General features: G+C 40.8%; 1 protein-coding gene across 6 annotated transcripts in view; it reads left to right on the top strand.

Annotated features, from left to right (window-relative positions):
• The first annotated feature begins 13,242 nt into the window (after window positions 1-13,242).
• MBNL2 (muscleblind like splicing regulator 2) overlaps window positions 13,243-25,820 on the top strand; it is a 118,378-nt gene continuing 105,800 nt past the window's right edge. For 2 of the 6 annotated variants that reach the window (XM_068167415.1, XM_068167529.1), the window contains exon 1: window positions 13,245-13,373. The gene's annotated coding sequence lies outside the window, so the exon portion shown is untranslated. Of the gene's footprint in view, window positions 13,374-25,820 lie in introns of all 6 variants that reach the window. The other 4 variants (XM_068167251.1, XM_068167479.1, XM_068167680.1 and 1 more) reach the window with 4 other exon arrangements.

Genomic DNA, 25,820 nt, shown 5'->3' with positions numbered 1-25,820 from the left:
GCCTGCAGTGTGCCCAGGTGGCCAAGAAGGCCAATGGCATCCTGGCCTGTATCAGGAATAGTGTGGCCAGCAGGAGCAGGGAAGTCATTATTCTGCCCCTGTACTCAGCACTGGTTAGGCCACACCTTGAGTCCTGGTGTCCAGTTCTGAGCTCTTCAGTTTAGGAAAGATGTTGCCTTGCTGGAACATGTCCAGAGAAGGGCAACGAAGCTGGTGAGGGGTTTGGAGCAGAAGCCCTGTGAGGAGAGGCTGAGGGAGCTGGGGTTGTTTAGCCTGTAGAAGAGGAGGCTCAGGGAAGACCTTATTGCTGTCTACAAGTACCTGAAGGGAGGTTGTAGCCAGGTGAGGGTTGGTCTCTTCTCCCAGGCAACCATCACCAGAACAAGAGGACACAGTCTCAAGCTGTGCCAGGGGAGGTTTAAGCTGGATGTTAGGAAGAAGTTCTTCATAGAAAGAGTGATTGGCCATTGGAATGGGCTGCCCAGGGAGGTGGTGGAGTCACCATCACTGGAGGTGTTTAGGAAGAGGCTGGATGGGACACTTGGTGCCATGGTTTAGTTGATTAGATGGTGTTGGATGATAGGTTGGACTTGATGATCTCAAAGGTCTTTTCCAACCTGGTTAATTCTATCCTATCCTATCCTATCCTATCCTATCCTATCCTATCCTATCCTATCCTATCCTATCCTATCCTAATAAATTCAGAAATTTTATCTCATATTTTTATTAACCAGGAGTACATTTATGATTTGATATTGGGCAAATATAGGTTTACATCATTATACATAAGGATAAAAGTCTGAGTATCTTTAACCTGTGCTGTCTACAGATCTGGTGCCAGAATTATTACATTGAAGTCTCCACTCCAAATGACAGCAATGTAATCTGTTACCAGCAAAACAAGCGAAAAAGGAAAAGATTAAAGAAAAAAATAAGCATCATAAATAATCTTCTGTAGCAATACTGAAAACGATTTGCAGCAACAGTTCATTCCTTACTCAGAAAAGCTAGAGGCTGCAAAGGTCTCCTAGATTACCATAGTAACTAAAAGTATAATTTAAAACTGCCTTTTAAAGAGTTGTAAATAATGCAAGTGTACTATCAATCATTGCTCATTGTCATTTCACATGGTCTAGAAGACAGGTTGAAGAAGAATGTGGTATCACAGTTCCTCTTGTAAGGAATTCCAGCATAATAAAATGATGTGTCCCAATCTAACCCCTTCTCTGTTGTTTCTTTCTGGATCTGTCTGATTAGAAATAAGAACTTACACAACAGGCATTGTTTACATGTCTCTTTGAGGGGCTGAAATGGTTGTAGACATCTACTTCTCTGTCTCAACCCTATCATTATAAAGTATCAGACTCTCTCGATATGTGCCTATCCTGAGTGTTGAAGGATCTGCTGGAACCATTGCAGTGCTGGTACCCAGCTGCCAAACACATGTATGTAAGGGTCTTCAGTGTTATCTGGAAGAGTAGGACACAGCTATGTGGGTGCTGCTTTCAATAATGTTAAAAAGATTATCAGAGAAAAATCTTTTGGATGGGGATTTAAAAAGAAGGATCAAATGGTACTGATGGTCTTGAGCAGAATGCTATAAGTAAAAAGGGACATAAAATTCCAGTCTTGTGTGTTGGAATACAAAATTCAGCAGTTCAAGAAATTCCTGAAAAACCACATAGACAGCCTATTCTGTCATCTAGAAAGCAGATATGACAAACAATTCAGAAGATACCCAATGTATATGTATGAATAGGAAAAATATGGCTGATTCCCCAATATTATTCTAATTCCATGTGGTGCTCAATGATTTTGTGAAACACGGTAAAGCAGTGGCATGTGATTTGGAAGAGCAAATGAGTGTGTGTTTAAAATGCATTGTGCTTTAGTCCCTTTCATGGTTAGGTGTGGAATGTCATAGCATTCTTCCCCTTTGAAATTAGATGTTTCTGTGTCTCCTGGGTCAATGTCTCATTGTCATGGTCATCATGATAGGGATGAAAAAAGAACCCTCTGAAAGCAAGTTGAAAATCATTAGCAAATTGAATAGAGTACAGCTTAGAAATTATTTTCTTTATCCAACAACCTATGCACTTTTTCATCTCATTTATTTACCGGGGTGGTCTTCTTCAGATACAGGGAAGGAACAGATCCAGTTTACATCCTTAAGTCTAGCATGTTTTGGGATCTGGACAAAACTGTTTTCAGAGCTGTTGTCATTCACATTCACCTTTTCCCTGGAAAAGCCATGTTTTCTTGAAAATATAATTTTCTCCATGTCCTCTGGCTCTGGATTAGTATATTGCTTGTTAGCTTTTTTTGCAGGGTGTAGGCTGTTCTTGAATCCAGGCAGCCTGATGCAGTGAGAACATATACCTGTGGTGTGTGCGCTACAGCTGCTTGGCCATAATCCAGGCAGCCTTTATGTCTTGTCCTAAGGGAAAAAGTGTTGTTGCTGCTCTTTTTCTCTGACATATGAGGTACCATCTCAGGAAACTTACACGTAAGATGTATTTTCTGAACAGTGCTATTTACCACTGATCTTTACAGTATTTATTGCAGGCACAGTGGAAGCAAATAGGAAAATCCTCTAGCATAATTAAACGACGGGGGGGGAAAAAGCATGTTGTGACAGACAATCTCTTAATATATATTCAGTGCAAAGAATTAAGTTCAGTAGAGACTATTAAGGCATGCATCTTTGCATCTGAAAGTATGGGGACTTTGCTTATGTTGCTATATTGGTATGAAGTATACAAGCTCTGATGGCTCAGGCAGGGAAAAAGTAAAAGAAATATGGTGGTTTAGGATTTGTGTTAGTCTTACATCAAAAATAGACCAGACTCGTAGGTGGGCATAGCATTGAGTCTTGAGAAAAACATAGTTCATTCTAATCAATAACAAGAGGGCTTGCTTTAATGTAATGTCAGACTTGATAGCATTCTTGTAAAAATACAACCCTTAGCCTATTAAATATTAGTCTAACACTATATTGAATTCATAGCACTTAAATTGCACTTTGAAGAGGCAAAGTGCTGTGAAGTATTGATCATGTATCAAAAAGATAACACTGAGTATTTTAAAAGACTGTGTTGCTCTTACGTTGTTGTGGGGAAGACTGTATCAGTCTCCCAGCTCTTGTTTTTGTCAATGAGAAACAAGCTCAAAACTGAGATTTCTGCTGAGCTAATTATTCCATTAAATCCTCTACTTTTCCAAATTTATTAGAAAGATTGTAACAGAAATAGGTCTGAAACAACCCCCTCAATCTATATACACTGCATTTTTTTAAATTACCAAGCAATTTCAGATCCATTTTGCCTGACTCATTTTTTCCTATGGTGCCACTTTTACTTTGTATCATAGTTCCTCTGAACTGAATCTGCTTTGTGGAGGACTCAAGTGCCCCAGAAAGGTAGATAATGGTAGGTTAAAATAACAGAAGAAGGGCTAAATCCTGATGACCTTTGTTATTAACTAGGAATTCATATGGTTGCAATTTTTATCTGCAGCTGATCTTCACAATCCAGTTTAAAATCCATCAGAAAGAAACATAAATATTCTTACATAATTTCAACCATACCCAGATCCTTTAAGATGTATTGCTATAAAATAACCATACTTTTAAAGACAGGTGCTTTATCTATAAGATTAGGTAAAATGAATGTATATTGCATATTTATATACTATCTAACATAACTTCTACCATACCAAACCAGAACTGAAATTCCACTGATGAAGTGCAATGCTTTCGGTAATGCTTCCATCTGAAACTGATTTCACAGCTTCATTTTTTAAAAGTTATTCTTCTGCTTGGTTGGTTGGATGGGTTTTTTCTCCACAAATAAAGCTCTATTTAATTTTTTTTAAATGAAGAAGACTCTAAGCAGGGTAGGCAGATGACTTCCGCTGTTAAGTCCGTTGAGTTATGTTGGTTTTATTGGTTTTGTTTGTTTGTTTTATTTTGGGGGAAGAATCCCAACCAAGCAAAAGGGCACTCAATGAATCACAGGGGCGAAAAGCCAAAATAATGGGGATTGTATTCTCAAAGTATGTGTCTCTTCAGTTCTGTAAAACACACTATAGAGCCATCAATGTGTAAAAGCATACATCCCATATACTTAAGACACCAGGGGTACCTGCTGAAAATTTGGTCCCAACTAGCCAAATTACAATTAGAAATAGGATGCTGCCAAATCAGTTTTCTTGCATATGTAACACTAGTACAGGATGTAAAATCAAGTAAAAGATACCCTATTAGTTAACCTACAGATGCATCACTTCTTCACAGTGTAGTGTTGGATTTATCCATAAGCAAGTGTTTATATGAATCATACATTAGTGGTGAATTATGTAGATCTGTAAGCATGTATCAGTTTCCCACCTGCAACTGCACTTTGTATTGCCCTCTCTATTGATTTGGAAATAAAAGCTCTCCTGTTTTTGCTCTCATCAGTTGCTCACTTCCAGTTCCATGATCTGCTAGCATGATTGTCTCATCTGCAGCTCCTGGCTGGACTCTCTAAACCTTTGCTCTCTGATCGCACCATTTATGGCTAGACCCAACTCAGATTGCCAGCAGAACTGGGACACTTGGGATTGCCTGGTTGCAAACCAGCTTTATTGCAGCTGGGACAATTCCACTGTACACTTTAGGTGGTTTTTACTATTATTTCATTTAAATTTATTTATTTATTATTTAAAAGGAATAGCTGCCTTTTGCTCTCAACACTCATTTTCCATGTCAGAATTTACACAATTTAATTCATTGTGTTATGTTCCTTTTGCACCTTTGTGCTTCCAGAAACTCTGAACTATTTTTTTCACTCCATTCTTGAGGCTCAGGTAGCTAGGAGGGCACCTATGCTTGTCAATGCATTGCATGTAGAAGGAAATTAATTATTTAAACATTATCCATTTGCAGCAGTGCTGCATACGTATAAAACTCTGACATAACTTCTGTGAAGTTGTGCCAGTAGCTTTAGGGATCTGTTAAGTATTCATTGAGCATATCCCTATAAGAGTCATTTGCACATTTGAAAAATATAGTATAGTTTATAAGCCACTGGATATTTCAATACTTTGCTCTGCATTACAAAAGATAAATTATAAAAAATATTAGCATATTTTTCCTAGGTAACTTTAAACCCAAAATCCTTAGACAGCTATCATTCTTAAACATTCAGTAGGATAAAAAACTGAAAGTGTATATTTAATTGAAGAGTAAGTTATTAGTTCAGAAAAAAAGCAAACTAAAAAATAAATGTGTGTACATAAATTCACCTCTGTTCAGCAAACCATTTAAACATACCAAGGCTCCGCTGGAACTTCGAGACACACTTAAGTGGCTTTACAAATAGCACTGCTTAAACAAATGCTTAAAGTGCTTTGTTGAAACAGAATTCAGTGATGCAATTCCCACCCTGTAAATTATTAAACAGGTGCAGGTGAAACTATAAAGTATGAACTTTAGCAACCTTACTAATGAGCCTAAGAAAACTTATCTGCCAGGAAAGTAACAGTATTTTAAAATACGTGCTGCCTTTTTACAGGCTTACACAGTTTGGCTACATTTAGGTAAAAAAACAAATTAGAAAATGTGAAAGCTTGTGTAGAAACAAGTGCACAATGGAGTTCTGTATAAACCAAAAAATATTTAAAAAAATACAACTTCTGTGGCAGATGAGCATCTTCAGCATTAAATTCTGCCCTGGTTTAGGCAGTATCATGGCAGGTGGTGTAACTAGTATCACATTATCACCAAGGGTGGAAGAGACCTCAAAGATCATCAAATCCAACCCATCACCACAGACCTCATGACTAGACCATGGCACCAAGTGCCATGTCCAATCCCCTCTTGAACACCTCCAGGGACGGTGAGTCCACCACCTCCCTGGGCAGCCCATTCCAATGGCAAACGACTCTCTCGGTGAAGAACCTCTTGATGCTGTAAGTTTATGGAATATGGCCTGGATGTAGATCCTATTATAATGCAGATCTGGTTGGATTATCACTGTGGTCTCTATCAGCCTTAAAAAGCTACAGGGTAAAATATGTGAAACATGGTCTCCTATGTATGAGTTGCTATAACATTTAGATGTTACCTAATGTTAAATCTCATGAATGACACATAAACCATTAAAATGGAAAATACATACGATTGGTTAATTTGACCTAGGGAACGTTTGCTGTATAGTTTGTATGGGCAAAAAAAATAGGTGACAGACCTCAAGGGCAATGGTTCTTTCCTTTTTAAAGCTTCTTAATGCAGTATGCCCTGCTCCCAGAGGGAATAACTCATTATCAGACTTTCTCTTTACAGAGAATAGTTAATTGTCACTCTAAAAATTACTCTGTTGTTTATGTATTTCTGATTAGAATCTGATTACACTCTATTTGCCTAAACATGTAATGGCAGGACCAATACTCATCTGTGAAGCTCTAAAAGAGCAAATTACCCAAATCTTAGACTAATTGTCAGCATAATGGACAGAGAACGTGGCTTTGAAGTAAGAAGTGTGAAGAGAAACTTCCAGTTATTCAAAGATAGCCAGCTGGATATGTAGATAGCCATGGTTTCATTAGCACGTAGCAAGCTTTTACTGGGCAGAAAGCCATGCTGGTTAAAAAAAATGAAATGAGGAAATGGAAAATCAGTTTGTAAAGACTCAGGTGGGAAACAAAGAAATTAATGACAGGGATTAACAGTAACAAGATTTTTTTTTTAAAGTTACATGTTGGTAGTGGGCAACTAGATTAAATGCAGAAAAAGGCCACTTTTAATAAATATTAGAGGGAAAAGAAAAAAAAACCACAAAGAATCTGCATCAGATATACATTAAATATGGTAATTAAGCAGTGCAAAAGATTCTTGTTTGTTACCTGGAACAAAGAGATTATGTATCCATGTGAGAAATAGGCAGAGATAATAAATATCACCTGTAAGAAAGCAAACAGGACAGAATCTGTTCATATTAAACTTCAGTCCTAACAGAGTTAGATGAGTGTCTGTCTTCAGCTGCCAGTAAGGTATTTCCCCAGTTCATGGGTAATTCCAGAAGACTATTGTCAAAGTTGCATCAGTTTTGAAAATCTTGAAAGGACCTATTGAATAACTAATTATGTCATTCAGAACTGTAGCAATTTGTGACCACATTAACAAAAAAAAGAGGTTAAAATATAATTAAGATCAGTCAACATGGCATCCCAGAAAGTAGACCTTACTATAGTTCTTTTGCTAGCAGGGATGTCTGTGCTACTTCACTTGCTATTAGAAGTACATAATTCTGAGTGCTAAAGACGACTGTCTTCACATAACAGCCATTGATACTTTCAGAGCTTTTTAGTCAATATCACAATAACACTTTGATTTAAAAGAACTTCTACTGTACAAAATTAACGTTACATGGATTAAAAGCTGACTCACTGGTTAATCTCCAGATGTCATTGTTAATGAGAAGACACAAAGAAAATTATTGTGAAGAGGTTTTTTTTCCCAAGACTGTTTTTTTTTTTTTAAGTCCTAATACTTGTATCAATTATCTAGACTACATAAAATATTATGATAAAGTTTGCAGATGAGAATAAATATTGGAGAGTGTGTAAAGCTTTTGCCAGTGGGGCTGAATCATCTCATTGAGAATCACAATGCAACAAAAAGGCAAATTATGAGGGCCAAATACAATGTATTATACATGGAATCTGACAACATTAGCTGTATTTATAGGGTCAGCAACTCAGGGTCAGAAAAGAGTTTTACAGTGTGAGGCTTGAGAAATGCAGGGCATGTGGTTTATCAGAAACTGAAGAGAATTAAACTGACTGTTAGGTACAGCAACAAGCAAAGGATAGAGCTCATTCAAAGATGGCTTTTCAACCTGAATGTAAAAGTGCAATGCTATACAGTGGCTGGAAGTTTGAAGTTGACTAAAACCAAACTTGAAATAGAGATGGCCTGCTAGCAGCAAATGTAACTGCTGGAGTCAGTTACTGGGGAAGGTGGAGGTCCCACATGTCATGGATTGAGTTGAACCTGCTGCTGTTATTCATACCATGCTGCAGTCATGCCAGCTTCAACAATGAAAGTACTAACTGGAGTAAAGTATTGTTAGGCTTGAAGTTCAGCTTGCACCATGGGAGGCTTCCTGTTCTGGTTGCTGCTTCTGGTTTCTGGTTTCTTGGGTTTTGGCTCTTTTCTGCAGGGATGGAAGTGAGAAATGTGGGTGTGGGGTAGCACTGGTTTTGGTTTTCTGTTTTATGCTCGGTTTCCCCCCTGTGTTTCACTGCACTTTTTCTCCAAATAGGCTAAGCTAAGGTAATCATGCATCATGATATTAGATTAATTAGATTATAATGTAATGTAATTATGCATTGTGATTGTGATATTTTATATTGTATTACACTCTTGTCTTATTTCTTTATCTCAACCAAGTCTTGTGTTTTACTTTTTGCCTCACTTTTTGTGTGTGGGGAGCAGGCAGGTTAGCCCTTGCACTAAACCACTACACCAGGCTTACTAAGCAGGTGAAAACCTGAAGAGAATTCTTTTCCACACATAGTAGTTTAGCTTAGTTTCAGGTTGGATAGTATAGTCGTAGCACTATATGTTTCAAATAAACTACACAGGGCAGGAGCATGGGCTTAGCATTGGCAATTTGCATACATCCAGGCTGTTTAATGACTATTTAAGGCCTGGTATAGCTAGGTAACAGCTAACATGCTCGCAAACAATACCAAACATGTAAACAGACACCACCATCCTCTGAGCTCATGGGATGACTGTGCACACTAAGCAGCACAAATATGGCCAGCTTTATTTTATGTAGAAGAAAATGCAGCCATGTGCACAGGACACACAGTGGGTTGCTTGGATGTAAGGTCAGAGAAGAGTCATGTGTAATAGTGTGGAGATGTTCCCCTGCAGTCCTGCTGAAGGATATGAGCATGTCCTGAGCATGTTCATTACGTTTGCAGCTCTTCATTAAGACAATACAATCTTGTATACCTGGACTTCAGCTGGTTGGCTGTCATAGCAATGAAAGACTCCTCTGATGCACAATAGCTCAATTACATTTTGTGGGTAGTGGGTTATCGCCCTCTGACACATTGGAATGAGTCTCTCCTAGAGATGGAACACTGATGGGAAATCATATGGAGAACCTTCTTTCTTAGATGCTTGTCTGCTATCACTTTTTCACATGGTAAGCAAAGTGCCAAAGAGTTCAGCAAATTTGCTTGCTTCCATGTCAAGGGGATTCTATCTTTCTTTGGAGGACAGGGCATGGATTTTCTCAAGAACTAGCTGGACATATGGCATCACTTCAGATTAAAGACGATAGGCTCTACTTGCCCTTGGTCAGCCTTAGTTTATCCTTTTATTTGAGTATAGCACACAATATACATGAAAAAAAGTGTTACAAAACTTGCGGAGAAGCAACTTGTAGATTTAGTTTCCTTGGATGATGACATTGCTGAAACATGAATTGCTTATGGAAATCTGATGCTCTAGCATTAAATAATAAAACATTTGTTCCATTAACTTGCATGAGTTCGTAGGCTAAGTTTCATATTTTCTCCTTACTGTAAAAAAAATACCCCAAAATGGAAAGAATGAGTTACAGCACTGGCCATGAATCCTAATGGTCTCTGTATGTATGTATGTATAGGTGCCCACATAGAGTGAAACCTCACACTCAGCTGAATTTTTCTGTTCTTTAGAAAAAATGAGATAGGGTTGAATTGACCTGACTGCCTTTAAAGCAACAAATTAGTTTCAACTTGTGTAGACAGGCATAATGTCAATGAAAGCATGTTAACTTTGCCTTCCTGCAGCATGTGAATATATAGCTATAACAAAGGGTCTTTTGTAAAGTTTATTTTTACTGGTAGCCTTGCAAATTGAGGGGCAAAGAGAATTAATGTCCGAGTTTAGGAGTTTGCCATGATCTAAAATAGATTGTTGAGCTTTTGTGGCACCTACCATTATTCAATCGAAAATACAGCTTGTGCCAGAATGGGCTCAAGTTACTTCACTTCAATACATCTTCCCTTGTATGAAATTTCCAACTTGATTTGAGGCTCCAGAGAACGGGAGTGCACAACGTACGTATTGTGCGTGCCAGATTTCTAGTGTCACGTAGAACTCGAACAAATTCCTGGAATCCCAATGTTTGAAATTCACGTGTGGAGACGCATGAGGGCACTACTGGGCGGGTGATGGCTGCCGGTGGACGATTGCTGTCTGCTGGCCCCTTCTGCAGACTAGCTGGTATAATGCCTCTGGACTCCAGGCAGGGGACATGACTGCTGTTGTCAGGGCAAGTCCCTGAGACACAGGTGGTGCAGCAGGGGAAGGGACAGTGGAAAGCAGAAGACTAGATCTCCTACTCTGTCGAAAGATTTGAGATCAGCTCTAAGTTCATGTAAAATTTCTGAATAAAATTTTATGGTTTTATAAAACCTGAATGGCCCTATTCATACTCTTTGTTTTAATGGTGAAGACATCTTCAGTCTTTGTGGCATGCTTTTAGTAAAAAGTGATAATACAAATAAGACAAAAAAAAAAAGGTCTGCAAATATTAAAGAGTTAATGGTATTTAACTTTGTCTTGCTTTCTCATGAGCTTTCTAGGTGGCACTTTCCAGAGTAGGATAATATTGACTAAGCCTCATTAAACTGATTTGGAAATTATTTTTTAAAGGAAAATGCAAAGTTAATGATCCATGTCCTAATGTCAATAAGCCACTTTGGAATGTACATTGACAAATTATTGCTACTAAAAATTACTCTCCGTTGGTTGAGAGTATGCAAAATGAAAAAGATGAGGCTGAGTCATCGGTAGGCATTTAGGAAGGCATGAAATTCACACAGGGAATAGCTGGTGAAATATGGGTGCTGTTGGCACTGAACCCCTACTCAATGAGTTGACATGAAGTTGCCATCAGAACAAGAACAAATCTCCTTGAAGGATTTATTGGCAAATATACTGTCTATGTCACCATTATTTATTCTATTATCTTCATTACTCTTGAGGCTTGGCTAGTCCACAGTGTCCTATTGGAGACACTGCATTCAAATATCTAGGGGAAAGGAAGAAGAATGATAAATATTTGGGAAAATATGACACTTTGAATCAAAAAGCGATGTCTGAAGGGAGAAAAGCTCATGCTAGCTTTAGACACGTATGTAAAAGATTGTCATAAATGGGATAACATCAGTTTTCCTCCACAATCATAAGAGGAAGACAAAATTCAGTTGGGTTAATTTGCAGAGTCTTGAGCAAAACCAGTTAATGGGCACAACAAATTGTCTGAAGAGGTGATTCACCTAAGGATTTTAAAGGCAAGGTAAAAAAACATGTTGTATTTGGTCTGAAATGTATGTAATCCTGCTTCATTCTGAGTAGATGCCTAATAGAAGGCCTCAGGAGATCCTGCATTTTATGGTATCAGCTGTGTACTAAAACCTTACTGATGGAACATCCTGCTGAGGCTTTTTGCATATTTAGCTCTTTTTTTTTTTTTTTTTTTGTTTGTTTTCCCAGTTCTGCCTTCTCTCATTTAATGAATATTTTAAAAAATAGTGTGCCAGGAAAACATTTCACAAGCTTCCCTATTTTCCTTCACAGCACTGCCACTGACCAAGAACAAAAGGGAAGGAAGGGAAGGAAGGGAAGGAAGGGAAGGAAGGGAAGGAAGGGAAGGAAGGGAAGGAAGGGAAGGAAGGGAAGGAAGGGAAGGAAGGGAAGGAAGGGAAGGAAGGGAAGGAAGGGAAGGAAGGGAAGGAAGGGAAGGAAGGGAAGGAAGGGAAGGAAGGGAAGGAAGGGAAGGAAGGGAAGGAAGGGAAGGAAGGGAAGGAGTAAAGTCTTAGCTCGTGCTGCTCCTGGTCACCTGGGGACTGCTGTCCTAGGTCAGGCTGGATCAGCAGCAGATTTTATTTTCTTATTCTCTCCCACCATTTTCAAAGCCATTCTCTTTTTCTGTCAGCTGGAGGAGGATGCTTATTGTACCTGGTGTCATCCTCAGCCAGGCTGTGGCTGGACTTTGTGTTTATTCCATTTATTGTATTTCCCTTTCAAAATAGAGCAACATTAGCATTAGCTGTATTCAAACATCTTTATCCATGGGGTCACCTTTAACAGACTGGTTAGAACTGGTTTCCAGTTAGCCTTAAAATATTAATTCATCACTCTGCTTTCTTTTTGTCTCTTTTTGAGCCTTTGATACTGAAGGAGGTGGCTAAGTTGAAAGGCTCACTTTCTTTCTGAAAATGTAACACATTTTGCAGTAGCGGAAATCTGAAAGTTCAGCTACAGATTCTTGCCAAAGACCTCAAGGACAGACTAAAGGAATTTAGTTAAAATTGATGTGCAGATGCTTCCTGATTTATTCCCCTCCCCACTATATTGTGATGCAGCAGTTTGGTCCCCCTAGGCTGAAGCAGCTGTGGCCTCACTCCTGTCAGTGCCTAACCAACTCCTTGTTGCCTTGGAGAGCCAGCTCAGGGACCTAAGATGTATCTGGAAACTAATTCTGGGATTTGTCAAGCAAGGCTTCAGCCCTTTCATCGCACAGAGCAGGGGTTAGCTGAATTCGTAGAGGGCAAAGGGGCTGCCATGAATGCACATCTGGAGTCAGTGGTGACCCAACAGCTGATCTGAACCTCACCTTTAGCTTCACCTGACAGAGCACAAGCACGGTTTAACAGGCTCGAGGAAAACCGGGAAACAGTACAGCTCCCCCTGTCTCTGGCTGCGGATATTCCTCGGTTTTTTAGGGAAAGGGAGCGCGACTTGCAGGAGAATGGAGCAGAGAAGTACTACAGGCCTGCGCTGGCTGCAGTCGGCAAGGGGAAAGCGCTTTTTAGCCTTAAGGGGAACATAAACTTAAAAAATTAGTGTCAAAACATGGGAAGAATAAGCTCTGAGAGCCAAAGCACGTGTATTTTTCCGCCAGAAAATCACCTAACGAAATGGTGACATTCCAGCAATAAAAATCAAGCAGAACAACATGCCTAGAATCCACTATTTTGGCCCCTCTGCAGCACTCCCCTTTTTGCCCCTTTTGTTTTGAGGAGGAAACACTCAGGCAAAACACTGCGGAGCCGGTCCGCATCCGCAGCAGCGCCCAGACCACAGACCCGACCTCGGCGGCCGCGGGACAGCGCGGGGGGCGGTGCGGACTACGGCGGAAGGGCCCGGCCCGGCCCCGGGGCGGTGCGGCGCGGCGCTCGGCCCTGGCAGGGAGGGGTTGGACCGCCCCTACGCGAGCAGCCGCCGCCGTCGCGGCGGGAGAGGTGACAAGCCGCTGCGCGGAGCCGCCGTCGCCGGGGTGGAAGAAGTAGGTGTCCGTTCTTCCGCGCCCCGCTTCGAGGTAAGGCAACCGCATGTTCTTCTGCTAGTCTCTCCGCGCCAGCGCCCGCCCCCGCCCGGAGGCTGTAGGGCCACGGCGGGCGGACATGAGGTCCCGCGGCGTCCCGGTGTCGACCCCCGCCAACGCGGATCTGGGCCTTGCAGGGACGCTGCGGGTGCAGGGCGGCGGGAGTTTCGTTTCTCCGCCGCCCCTGGGAGGAGCAGTCGCGGCAGCAGTGCCGGCGGCCCCGGGGGAGCCTGGCGGCGGCGGCGAGCCGTGGCGCCTCCCTACTCAGGGCGCGCACGGTCGTCCCGCTGCCCGTCCCGCCGCACCTGGTCGGGCGGCGGCCGTCCCCGAGTCCTCATCGGCCTTTCCGCTTGCTGCTGCTGCTACCGCCGCCGCCGAGGGCGCGGGAAGGCGCCCCGAGCCCGGAAATTTGTTCGGGTGCACCCCCACCCCCGCTGCCCGCGCCGCTCACTCCCCTTTCGCTTTCCTGGGGGACGCAGCATGGGACGAGGCGGGAGGCGGCGGGCGCTGCCGCCTTGCCCGTTGCCTCCGGTTCAGCGGTAATTTATGGTTTTGTTAACTCAGCATTTGGCACGGCGCGCTTGCGGGGAGCAGCGGCGGGCGGGAGTTCTAAGTTTTTGTTACTTGTGGGAGGAAAAGGAAAAGGGCTCAGTGGGGCCGTGGGCGCCCCAGCGGCTTCCTCTAAAACGCCCCCTCCCCCCCTGCCGCCTGAGCGCTGTGGCCGGGTGCTCGCTGTGGTGTGCAGGCAGCAACACTAGGCAGGGTTGGGGCGGGGGGCAGTTGCCATCCATGAAGTTAGTGTGACAGGAGGGGAAAAACTGTCAGAAATGAATTTTTTTCCTTCCTACTAGTTTAGTGCGGAAATCCTACGTATTTATGTCCTGTATATACATATATGCATATTTGTCTGTATATACGTGGAATATATACAGATATTTTTTTCAGCTATGAGAACATTGCCTAAAGGCTCCCGCTGCCAGATGTTTTGTTTTCTGGCTCTTTGAGGCATATTTGCATTTCTTCTGGGAAGGGAACAGACAGCAGTAATATTGCTGAATATGTATTTGAACAGTAGCAGGGAACAACTTGTGTGCCTTTAATTCAGCTGCAGCGGAGATCCATGTGGGATTAATATACTTAAGCGATCATGTCACACTGACGTATCTTGTTCAGACTTGTAGATTTTTAAAGCAGTGTGGACTTGTAGGTAGTAGCGGAAGTGCAATTAATTTTAAACATGTGACTTGGCCTGGTGCTTACGATTTTAATGTGATATTCATGCCTTCGTAAATATGCAGAAATTTAGCCATCTGTCCTCTGCTTTTGCTTTGTCTGCATATACTACACAGCACAAACGAAAAAGATTCCTATATTATAGGCTTTAGAGCCTTTAAACTCCAGGAAATGCTGTAAAGTTACTGTCAAGGACTAGTTGAAAGCTTCTTTCATACTTGAGTATGCTTGGAAAAAAAGGCTACTTCAGCATCAGCGATGCCAGTTGATAACTTGTGTTTGATGTTAATTCTATTTGCATGCATCCAGTGCAGGTGATACTGCTGCTGAAAGGCAACAAGGCCCTTTTGTCAACCTTGTATGCTTTTAGAGGGTGTATGAACCCTGGGTAGAGCCTTGTGGTTCCTCTTCTCTGTGATACGGTGGTGGCGGGGTGCCAGCCAGAGTTGCTGGTTGGAGATCTTAGCAATAAAACTTCTGATGTAGGCTGGAGCCCCAAGTTGGGGCATGTCAGTCGTCGGTGCTTGCCATAATCACTTGCATGTGCTATGGCTCACCTCTGTGGGCATGAAATTTGGAATAGCAGTGGGCTACAGAAATGATTTCTTCTAGTGTCTGTCAGTCCATCTAGGATAACTTGCAGGACAGTGGCTATATAGTAATGTGTTCCTATAGATGGGCTATTTTGCTGTGCTATCCCTGCTGTTGCCCCAGGTGTGGTACTTCTGGATTGTGCAGGTAGGTGAGTGAACATCATGACCTGTGTCTCCTCAACACACTTTCCCTCTCCAACTTACCCCTTTATGCCCTCTCCTTTAGGAAACCACTTGTTCTTAGGCATGAGTAGGCCTGCCAAAATCTCAAATGTTTGGTATTGGTATGTTTGGGATTGTGATGCTAAAATCTTCGTTTGAGCATAATTTTCTTAAATTTGGCTTTTCTAGATTAACAGTTGTGATAAGAAGATTAAAAATAAAGTCTACTGGCTGCTAACACTTGCTGGATGATATTTTCATCTCTTCTACTACAGCTGCTCTGTAGTTTCTCTTCTGGTTGCAGATCCAGAATTGGAGTACACAGTACTAAATAGACTAGTTCTTCTACCTACTAACCTAGGGATTCTTAAAAAGTAGTATATATACCACAGCAAAAGTGGTACCTGAATCCCACTGGCAGTGGCATATGACTGCTATTGTGGGAACCTTCTTAGTCTTGCCCTTTCTTGGGTTCAAATCTCTGCTACAAAGCACTGGAAGAAGTTCTGTCAGCGGTTTATGGCAGGAAGAGGAAAAAGCATATTAAATTGGTATTCCCATTGCTGCCTGATGGTGTTAGATGTTTTTGCATCCTCTGGGTAGTTCTTGGAATCTCAGTAACACTGGATGATTATTTTACTCCTTATGCTGCCGAGTAAAATTATACAGCCTGATTTATTTAGGTTTGGCATATTTTCACTGAAACTCATGCCCTGCTAGGTGAATGAACAGCCTGTTTGTTTATACTACCTTTCCCCCCCTCCCACTTTTAATAGGCCCTCATAGGTCTCATTGTGGTTCTACTGGAAGGCTTCAGAATTTGGTTCAGCCTGCCAGTAAAAACAGAAGTAAAGAGCCATGAACCATATTAAACTTGTTATCAAAGATGATATTTTCATACTGTCAGTTAACAGGGTAGAAATATTGCTTCAGATGGCTCCATCCAGTCCTACAATCATGTTTACTGCTCTTCTATAAAAACAGCTACCTTCATCTTTGCAGAATTACAAAGTAACCCGAGTGGCTTCCAAATCTCACAGTATCTTTCTTCACGTCCCTCTGTGATAATTCAGACTCTCTCTGTCTACTTATTACTCCTATCCTGGTGTTATTACCAATCAAATCTTTACTGGATCACTTTTCCCTAGATGAATTAATATTCATTTTCTCAGAGGCATCCAAGAAATGAAACGCTTGATGGATTTTTATTCCCCCCCCCCATTACCTTTCTTCAGTATTCTCCCACGTTCATTTGCAACTTTACGTAAGTAGAGCTAGTTAGAAAGTGATCATTAAAATGTCATTGAAGTGAAAGTCAGGAAGGGTGTTGATCAAAAATGCTATTCAGTTTCAAGTCACTCATTTCTGGTGAATCAACTTAAAAACAAAAACAATCTATTTTTGACTGCTGCTACTTCCCCTGTACTTTTTTCTTTCTTGACCATTATGATTGGATTATTTGCTATAGCTGGTTTTGACACAGTCAACTCACTTTATGCCTTCAGAGAAACACAGTATCGAAACACTGCACTAAATCTGGAATAAAAATGTGGTTGTTATGGCTCCATCAGCTACAGGTATGAAGGAAGAGTAGACTTCTTCAAAGAGCTCAAAGTGTTGAATATGTAATAGTTTATCTTGACTTGCAGTGGTCCACCAGCACTTTTGGCTCACATTGGGTAACTGAAGACCGTGATGACTCCAGGGGACTGTTCTGCAGAGCCCAAGGCAGGTCTTTTGGTGCCTAGGCCTGGGGCCATAGAAAGCAGTAAGACTGTGAGCAGATGTTTTGAGCACGGTGAGGATGCAGTCTGGAAGATAGGAGGATGGTGGTATGCAACTATTCCTGGGGAAAGACACAGTGGTAATGCAGTTTTCTAGACTGGAGGGCCTCATGATCGGCCTGCGGTGTACTGGAGATGCGGGTTGCTCCTTGCCTAGATAGAGCTGAGACAGCAACGCTGCCAGTGAGTAATGTTCCAGTATGGAAGTATAATGTCAGTGTAAAGTACAGAAATACTTCTGACCTATGACCAGTTGGGATCATGTATCTTAAAGCAACTAAACCAAGATTTGTCTGTGGCTGCCAACCGTTGACAGCATTTTCCTCTACTTATCACCAAATTTCTGATTTGGGTTTAACTTCAGTAGTGGATCATTTTGATGGTACTGCAGCTGTTTGTGCTGAAGGATAAATGAATGTGACTCCACATCGAGAGAATTTGAGACTGTTTCATCGGGTAGTTGGACGCTGGTGCTAAAAAGTAGCAGAGAAGGAACTGAGCTTCATAGGGCTTTACAAGGGAAGGATCAAGTGGTGGAGCAGCCGCTTCTGACTGCTATTGGATTGAACTGCTGCTATTGCTCTTAGTTAATCCAGGAAGGTCCCAGAACATTCATCATATTTTTGTGGGCCCTCATGAGCTGGCCTTACCCCCTGGTGAGTGACAAATATTTCATGTCTGATGGTATCAAGAAGGAGGTCTGGAGGTACAGGGATATACCCTAAATGTCCTCCCCTTGGGTTGTGTAAGCTGCCTGTTGGTGTGTTCTTTTTAACTGAAAGAGCTTTCTAAATGCTCAAATTAGAATGTTTCCTTGCAGTGCTATATGTGTGTATAGATATTGTTAGCTCTGTTGAAGGCTTTAGCATAGGCTTTGATGCATTAATTATTCTGGCCTTTATTTGCCATTCTGAAATCTGTATTTTCTGTCTTACATGTGTATATGATGAGATGTGAAAACATGAAGGTGATTTTTGGAGTATGTCACTGGAGCGGTGGGTGTTAGGAGCTGATAGTATTTTTGACCATTGCTAGTGGTACCAATCAGTGGTTCCCTGAGCCTTCAGGCCTTTGCCCTGCTGGCTGTTTGTGAGCTGGAAGAGATTTGGGAGTCTTGGAGATTCTTGGTCTTTGCTCTGCTGAGGCTTATTTTTTCTGATTCCTAGGAAGCTGGACATTCTTTCACTTGCCTGAATGAGGCAATACTCTTTCCAGAACAGCGGTACTGGAAACTTCTTGTCAAGGGTCAAGTCCAAAATATGACCCCAGATTGGACCAATAATGGTGCAAGGGAACTATGAGGAAACTGTTTTTTTCATACAAAACATGAAAAGAGGAGTTTTGGAGACTTCAGTATGTTTAGCCTTGTCAATATATGTGTTGAAATGCCCCAAATTTATCATTTGAGGACATTTTACTACCTTCTGTTGTTAGCCTTGCTAAAGCCATTTGTTTACTGTAGTCTTTGAGTGAGTGTGGTAGTTTTAGGCTATGCCTTTAAAATTTAGCTGCAGTAAATGTTAGGTTTAGCTTTTCAGATTAATGAAACCTAGTAAAGATGCCTTACTTAGAGGCACCATAGATTTCACGTTGCAGAACAGGTGAATGAAATACTTCCTGCTATCTGCTTGTGTCTGAGTCTTTGATTCAGTATCGTGAGGGGGGTGGGGTGAAAGACATGGCATTTGGGTCTCATCTTGACAGTTTTGGGTGATGCAATGCATATCAGATATTTCATCTCTTGAAATTGTATATTGCTTGTTGGCAGTTAGAAGTAAGTCTTACATTACTCAATTCATTCACCTAATTTCATAAAGCTTTGTGCTCTTTGCTTCCTGTTTGTGGTGGAGTGTATTTCTCCTGCTACTTGCACCTTTAGAAGGTATCTTATTTCTCTTATTTTTTTCTTCCTAATTCATTGAACAGCCCATACCAGTTTATATCATGGCAGATGAAGTGGACTGTGCCATCTTGATTGCTGGGTTCCAGCGGTACGGACACACTTTAAGTCTTTGTGGAGGTGCAAGCTGTTGAGCCTGGAAATGGTTAGACCTGGTTATGCATCCTGTGGGAGCAGTGGTGAGTGTGGACAGGAAGGGTGAGAGTGTAATAGCTGTAGTGGTAAGATTAGGGCACATTCTAGCAGAAGGAGGTGGTGTTGGTGGCTTCAGTCAGTCATTTTCTTGATATAACCTGTCCTCCTTGTTGTGAATTGAAGGAAGGGGGAAGAAAAATCAATACCCTTCCTGAGCTATAAAGAGGCCTCTTGACTAATAGTGTGGCAATAACTGGAGGCTAGAGCTGGGTGGAGCTCAGTTCTCCTCTCTCATGAAGCAGCAGAGCAGTTTGGTCATCTGAATTGTGGTGATGGCCTTAGGGCTGACAGGAGGATTATTACAGCATTGTTCTCACTTTCTAGAAAGCTTACCTCATTGTTCTTTACAAGTTTCAAATATGATTGAAGCGTTTTTCTTACATGGTATGAGCAGTGCCAAACCTGCTAGAGCTGATCCCTGCTGCTGAGTCCCTGCTGGCATCTGCTGCTAGAAACAAACTGGAAAGGAAGAAATGTCAGTTTGTCTAGAGCTGTGCAGAAGGCATTTAGGATTGGGATGATGAGTTTTCTAAACAGGAGGAATGACTGAAACTGCTGTAGTTCCACTTTGCTTACTTTGGCATGATTTTGTCAGTGGGTTTATAGTTATTTGTTGCTTTCTGCATAACAGGCTGGAAGAAAGGGTCAGAATGAATGAGGTATCTTTAAAGGATTCTTAGGATGGTTTTTGGAGCTACGAATACACTTTGAGTTATGTTGTCTCAGAAAGGATATTTTTGAAGATGACCGTAATTGGAAGCATCTGCATCAAATTTGCAGTTTCGGAGGACCTATAAAGAACTCTTCTAGAAAGTAAGCACTGGTAATTTCATTTTGTGTTGTTAAGTGGCTTGTTATAGAGATCTTTGTAAAATGAAAGTGCATTAAATATGCAAAATATCTGAGACGACTGAAATAGTGAGGGCTAAAATTCTGTGGCCCTTTCTGTGCAGGATCCAAAGCTTTTAATCTATGCCTTTCTGTTCAGTTTAACAATTCAAAGAATCAAAAGAAGAAAATGAAAAACAGCTGAGTGATATTCCTGTGTATATGCTGCCAACAATGAAGGGAAGAGGTAGAGATGAAAATCTCTTTAGTTCGTACCTTGGGAACTGAGATGATGGTCATTGCTTTTGTTACTTCTAGCTCAGAAGAAATCCTGTTGCTGTGCCTAGATTAAGTGAAGAACTACTGTTATGAATAGAGGTCTAGGCTGCGGGAGCTGAGCTTTTCCTCTGCAGTCCCTTTTGCCTAGTACTAGCTTTAAGCAAGCCAAAGGTAGCAGACAGGATGTCTTGTAATCATATTTTGGCTCTACTGATGTGTTTCAGTGCTAATATTTTATTGTTATTAGAGAAAGTGTTAGAAAGCTGGCTGTTATTCCCTTAGAGACTTTCCCTACAAATAAGTCTCTGTTGCATTTTTTGGACCTCTAGTGAATGGAGCCCTGTGTACATTTTTATTTTGAGACATTCTTTCTGCAATTTGCTTCATTTTTGAGGTGGTGGGATTAAATCTTGACGTGTGCTCCTTGAAACATGCTGTTCTCAGAGATCAGGCTTTTGGATGCCATTTTATCCTATGTTTGGTGCTTCTGCTAGAGGATTTTGTTTCTGGTTCTTCATTACTCTTTCTTGTTTGCTTATTTTTCCTGAGTGTTTCTTCCTGTGTACACAGCTACTTGGTTTTGGTTTTCTGTTATGTGACATGGGAAAAATGGAGGTTCATGGTCATGTATTATGTGGTAATTAGCCAAAGATCCACATGTAGTGTTTAAAAACATTATATAGATAGGTGTTCCTGGCACTTCACACTAATCAGAGAGCAAGCTGAGACAAAACAATCTCTTTTGAGTTGAAAATGGAAATTTGGTGCAAAACTCATAACTGAATGCATGTAAATCTGATGTTTAAAGAAATGTTTGTCTATGTGAACACAAACTCATAAACTTCACAAAACATAGCTGCCTGATAACCAAAAGACTCTGTGCTTGCCAGCTATTCACTTGGCATAGCTTTCTCCTACCTGTCATCCATACTTCACAGAAAGAAATAAAACCCTGTACTTACATACTCCAGGCCTTCCCTCCTTGCCAAAGTAATGCTTTGCTAACTATATGGAGTCCTTTGCTCATAGATATACAGGTTATTAATTGCCGTAAAAGGGTGAGGGATCGAATCCTACTCTTACTGATTAAAAAAAAACCCAAAACAACCAAAGCAAACAACAGAAATTATCCAGTTGGCTCTCATTTTCTGTGAGGCCTCCTGGAGCCTGTTTTTCTCTGCTTACAGTGAAGATTGCTTGCTGATTTTGCTGCATGCCCCTGAGCATCTACCCTGCAGACGCAGGCTATTACGTGGCAGCTTGTAGGGAAATGGGAGCTCACATCACCTGTTAAATAGCAATGGGATGTTCTGCACCTGTATTGCAGGGGTGTGCAATAGGATAATGTCAACGAATTAAAGTGGGACGAATTATTTTTGTGCTAATTGAAGCTAGGAAAATTCAAAATGTAGTTTAGTTTCAGTGGCATCTTTTCCCCTTTGGGCTTGTAATAGAACTTTTGGATCTAAAGGATAATTAGAGAGTCCTCATTACATCACTGTTTGGAGGATTTATTTGCAGCTGTTACTTGAGGTTTATGCGGGATCTGGGATACGTTGGAGGCTGATAACTGAAGCTTCATAGAAGATTAAAAAATATTTGGTTTACCTACAGAAAACATAATTGGAATACTTTTCTCATGCAGTTACATGAAGTATTATTTTTGGCAATTTAGGAAGTGTTTTACGGGACAAATCTTGCCCCTGTGTCTTCCCTGTAGGTTGGCTGTTATGGCAAACCACCAAATTTGCTGGATAAGTGGCAGAAGTTTGGTATAAGTGTCTTCCACCTATGTTCCCTGAAACACAAGAAGGTTTTCCTATACCCATGTCACATTGTGGCTGAGGTTAGTAGGTTCTCTGACAAGGTGATTTGTCAAATGGTTTCCTCCTGTTGTGGGTTTGAATAGGAGCTAGTCCAAATATGAAGCCAGAACAATAGCTTTGGAGGAAATTAGTCATGGAGGCATCTGAGGAGGAAGGAGCATGTTTTTATCAGGAATGGAAGAACTTCCCAGTACACAAGGGTCTTGCTAAAGATAATTTGGGCATTAGCGAGTAGTGCCAGATTATACCTTTGCATTGTTTCCATCTGGGTATTAAAGATTAAAGGGTACAACACTTGCTCTATTCTTAATTTGACACATTTGACAAATATTCTTTCTAAAGACATGGATTAAAAATACATTTTTATGAAGGCTTAAGCATTTGCTGTTTGCTTCAGCTGGAGTGAGAGGCTTGGGAGATTTCTATGAGATGATTCCTTGGTCATGGTGGATGCTGTACAAAATAGTGGGACGTGAAGTCAGTTGGCAAAGAGAAGGATATATCTTTAATTTAGGACATCTGTTGCTGGCTTAAATAGTGCTTGTACTTCTACTTTATGCTTTCCTGTGATTGTTAAAATGTCTATTCTGAGCAGAATTCAGCAGTTGAAGACAAAGGGTTCCTGGTTTCCATATAGCCCTCGAAGACTAGGGCTCTATCCTGATATGAATGGAGGAAATGGTTTACATTTTTGGATGGATACAGGTACCTAAACATATGACATCTCAAATGACACTAGACCATTTTATATCTGGGACATCTGCACAGGACTGGCAAATATAAGCCAGAACATAACAATAACCCATTAGTCTTTCCAGCAGGAATCCCCTAGGGCATCTAAGAAGGTACTAGGTGTCTGGGTTTAGATGACTAAACTTTAAATGTTAATATTTCAGTACTTTTGAGATTTGGTATTTCAGATGAGCAAACTGCAAACACTTTAGTGTTGTGGTTGTGTGGGGTGTTTTTTGTTGGGTTTTTTTTTTTTTTTTTTTTTTTTTTTTTTTTTTTTTTTTTTTTTTTTTTTTTGGTTTGGTTTTGGTGTGGGTTTTTCTTTTCATCTGTCAGGAAGCAAAATTCAATCACTTTCCTGGAAGGAAAAAACAACTTTTGCATAAGTCTGCATTCTAAGAGTATGGCAACATAGGTAGTTTGACAATTTATTTTGCCTACCTTATTATTTTGCCAGTTTATATTACCTATCTTATATAGACAGAGTCATCAAGATATTGGTTGTTTTTACCAATCTTCCTTCCCACTAAAATTACCCCCCCCTCCAAAACCAAAAGGAGAATTGAGAGGAGGATCTGAGTCTGACTCCTCTTGGGTTAATTTGGTGTCAGTTGTTCAGAGGTAGAAAGCGTGAATGAGTGCAAGGACTGATGTTCAGTCAGGGGAAAAAAAAAAAACCAACCCTGGAACATGTTCAGCATAGCTTAGAGAACAAGCTTATGTAGCTTATATAGCAACATAGCTGGAACATGCTTATGGCAAGCTGAGGATTTACACTAAAGCTGTAACTGGACATTGTCAAAATACAGGTGTTCTTTAGCTATATATTAATGTCTTCAGTTATTTCAAATACTCAGAAGTGCTATCCAGTGCATTTAACTATCAAAATATTTGTGTTCCTGAGAAAACTGCTTCTGTAGTAAGAGTTCAACTTTTACATGTCTAATGAAGGACACAATAGAAGGAGTCTAAGGGTGACCATTTCAGGTAACCAATAGGAAAACACATGCTTTTAGGGTATGATGAAATCTCTTAGAATAGCTACTTTAGGATAGGATGAATCACAGCCCGCAAATGCCTATTTCTCTTCAGTGACTATAAAGAGAGAGGGGGAGTAGAGTGACTCAGTGAGATGTGGTTGTTTATATTTGGTCAAATATATTTTCAGCTAAGTGCATAAGGCTACTATCCAGAGGCAGCTCAGCTCTCCAAGGCACCCAGGATATGTCTCTCAAATGTTCATCTGCAAAGCCTGGTTGGAGTGCGCTACAGCTCTCCTCTGGCTGGTGCTTTCATCACCCTTTCCAACTGGAAACACTCTGTGAAGGAGCAGTGCATGTGTACTCACTTTTCAGTCTGATGGGGAATTGGTGTCATCCCAAAATAAAGTCAGGATGCAGACTGGATGTGTGCCTGAACCCATGTGTTTGGATCTCACAATTTAGACACGGTTTAAATTCCTTGTGCAACAAGTGGGAAGAGAGAGGGGATTTGGAAGGCCTCCAGATGCTACCTTAATTTTGGTAAGATTGAATCCTAACATGTAAGTTGGAGAGACGTTTGCTTCTGTGGTGTGTTTTCATTTCATAGCTCTCTCAGCATATATGATGAAAATAGAATAGTCTTTATTCAGGTCTGTGCATAATCAATTGCCAGTTTTCCTAGGTTAGGGAAATGTTGGGATGTCTGGATGCATGCTAGGAAGTTAAAACAATTTAAATCCTAGACTTTAAGTTCTTAAAGAGAGTGAGTGGACTTTAAGAAGACTTTCAGTGAAGTATTTTGCAAAGGCTGGCATCAGTGTTACTATGTGTGAAGAGCACTAGGTGCCTAATTTTAAAATCTTGGTAGCTGCCTTGACTTTTCTTTATGCTGTCATTGAGACCGTTAACTACCAAGGGTGAATTTTGCTGGTAGTGGCGCTTGTGGGTAGTTACTAAGAGGAGAGTCTGTAACTGACAGATTAAATGTTAAGTTCTTCCTGCCATTGCTGAACTTACTGAAATGTGGCTGTCGGTCATGTATGAAAGTCTTAAAATCATCTTTCTGCTATACTGAACATCATGTAAGTTGCTTGGCATCTTTAATGTTGACATTAGACTTATTCCACACTTGCAAAACTTCCTTTACATTGAGACATTTTTGTTGTTTCTGGTATTAGACCTAATCACTATGTTTGAAGAGTAAAGAAGGAAAAACTGTGCGGGCTCTACACGTTCCAGTTCTCGTCCTCTTTATTACTTCCAAAATAGTGCACTTTTCTCCAAAGGTTGCATCCACACCCTTCAGAAAATTGTGTGTAGTAGTCACAGTTGGCAGCATTTTACCCTTAATTAATTATAGGTGCATGTCAAGCAGAGCAGGTGGTGTTTTGTTAAGTTGGGAATTTATCTTTATTTTTTTAATTCTTTGTTTGACATCTGAATTTCTAAGCTTCTCTAATATGATGCCATTTTCCAGTTAAATATGTAATACAGTTATATGAATTGGCCTGAAAATTGAAATCTTGGTGTTTTTCTTTGTAACTGATGTGAAAAATGAATGAGCACATGGGCATGTACTGATTCAAGATCAGGCACTTTGGAGCTCCTCATTCCTCAGTGTACAAAGTAGGTATTTAAAGAAAATAGTCTCTTTTTCTTTACTCCACAAACTTACAGTTTACTTACTGTCTGCTACTCAAGTGCTACTTTTGAGAAAGATCATACATTTTCTCTTGAGGTTTTTGATTTGGTCTAGCTGAAGGATTCACAAATGTGATGTGATTTATTTTCAGCACCTGCTATTGAGTTGAGAGGCTTCTGATCTATTTGGCAAGGGAGAAACTAAAATGCAGTAGCCCACATGAGGAGCTGGGTGGGCATGATTCAAGAGTCCTAGGAACAGTATCTGGCAACCTCACAATCCTT

This window comes from Melanerpes formicivorus, unplaced genomic scaffold (assembly GCF_026170545.1).
Source record: "Melanerpes formicivorus ecotype bairdi unplaced genomic scaffold, bMelFor1.0.p_v2 SCAF_1, whole genome shotgun sequence".
Lineage (NCBI taxonomy): Eukaryota > Metazoa > Chordata > Aves > Piciformes > Picidae > Melanerpes > Melanerpes formicivorus.
This window is presented reverse-complemented; position numbering and strand designations above follow the sequence as displayed.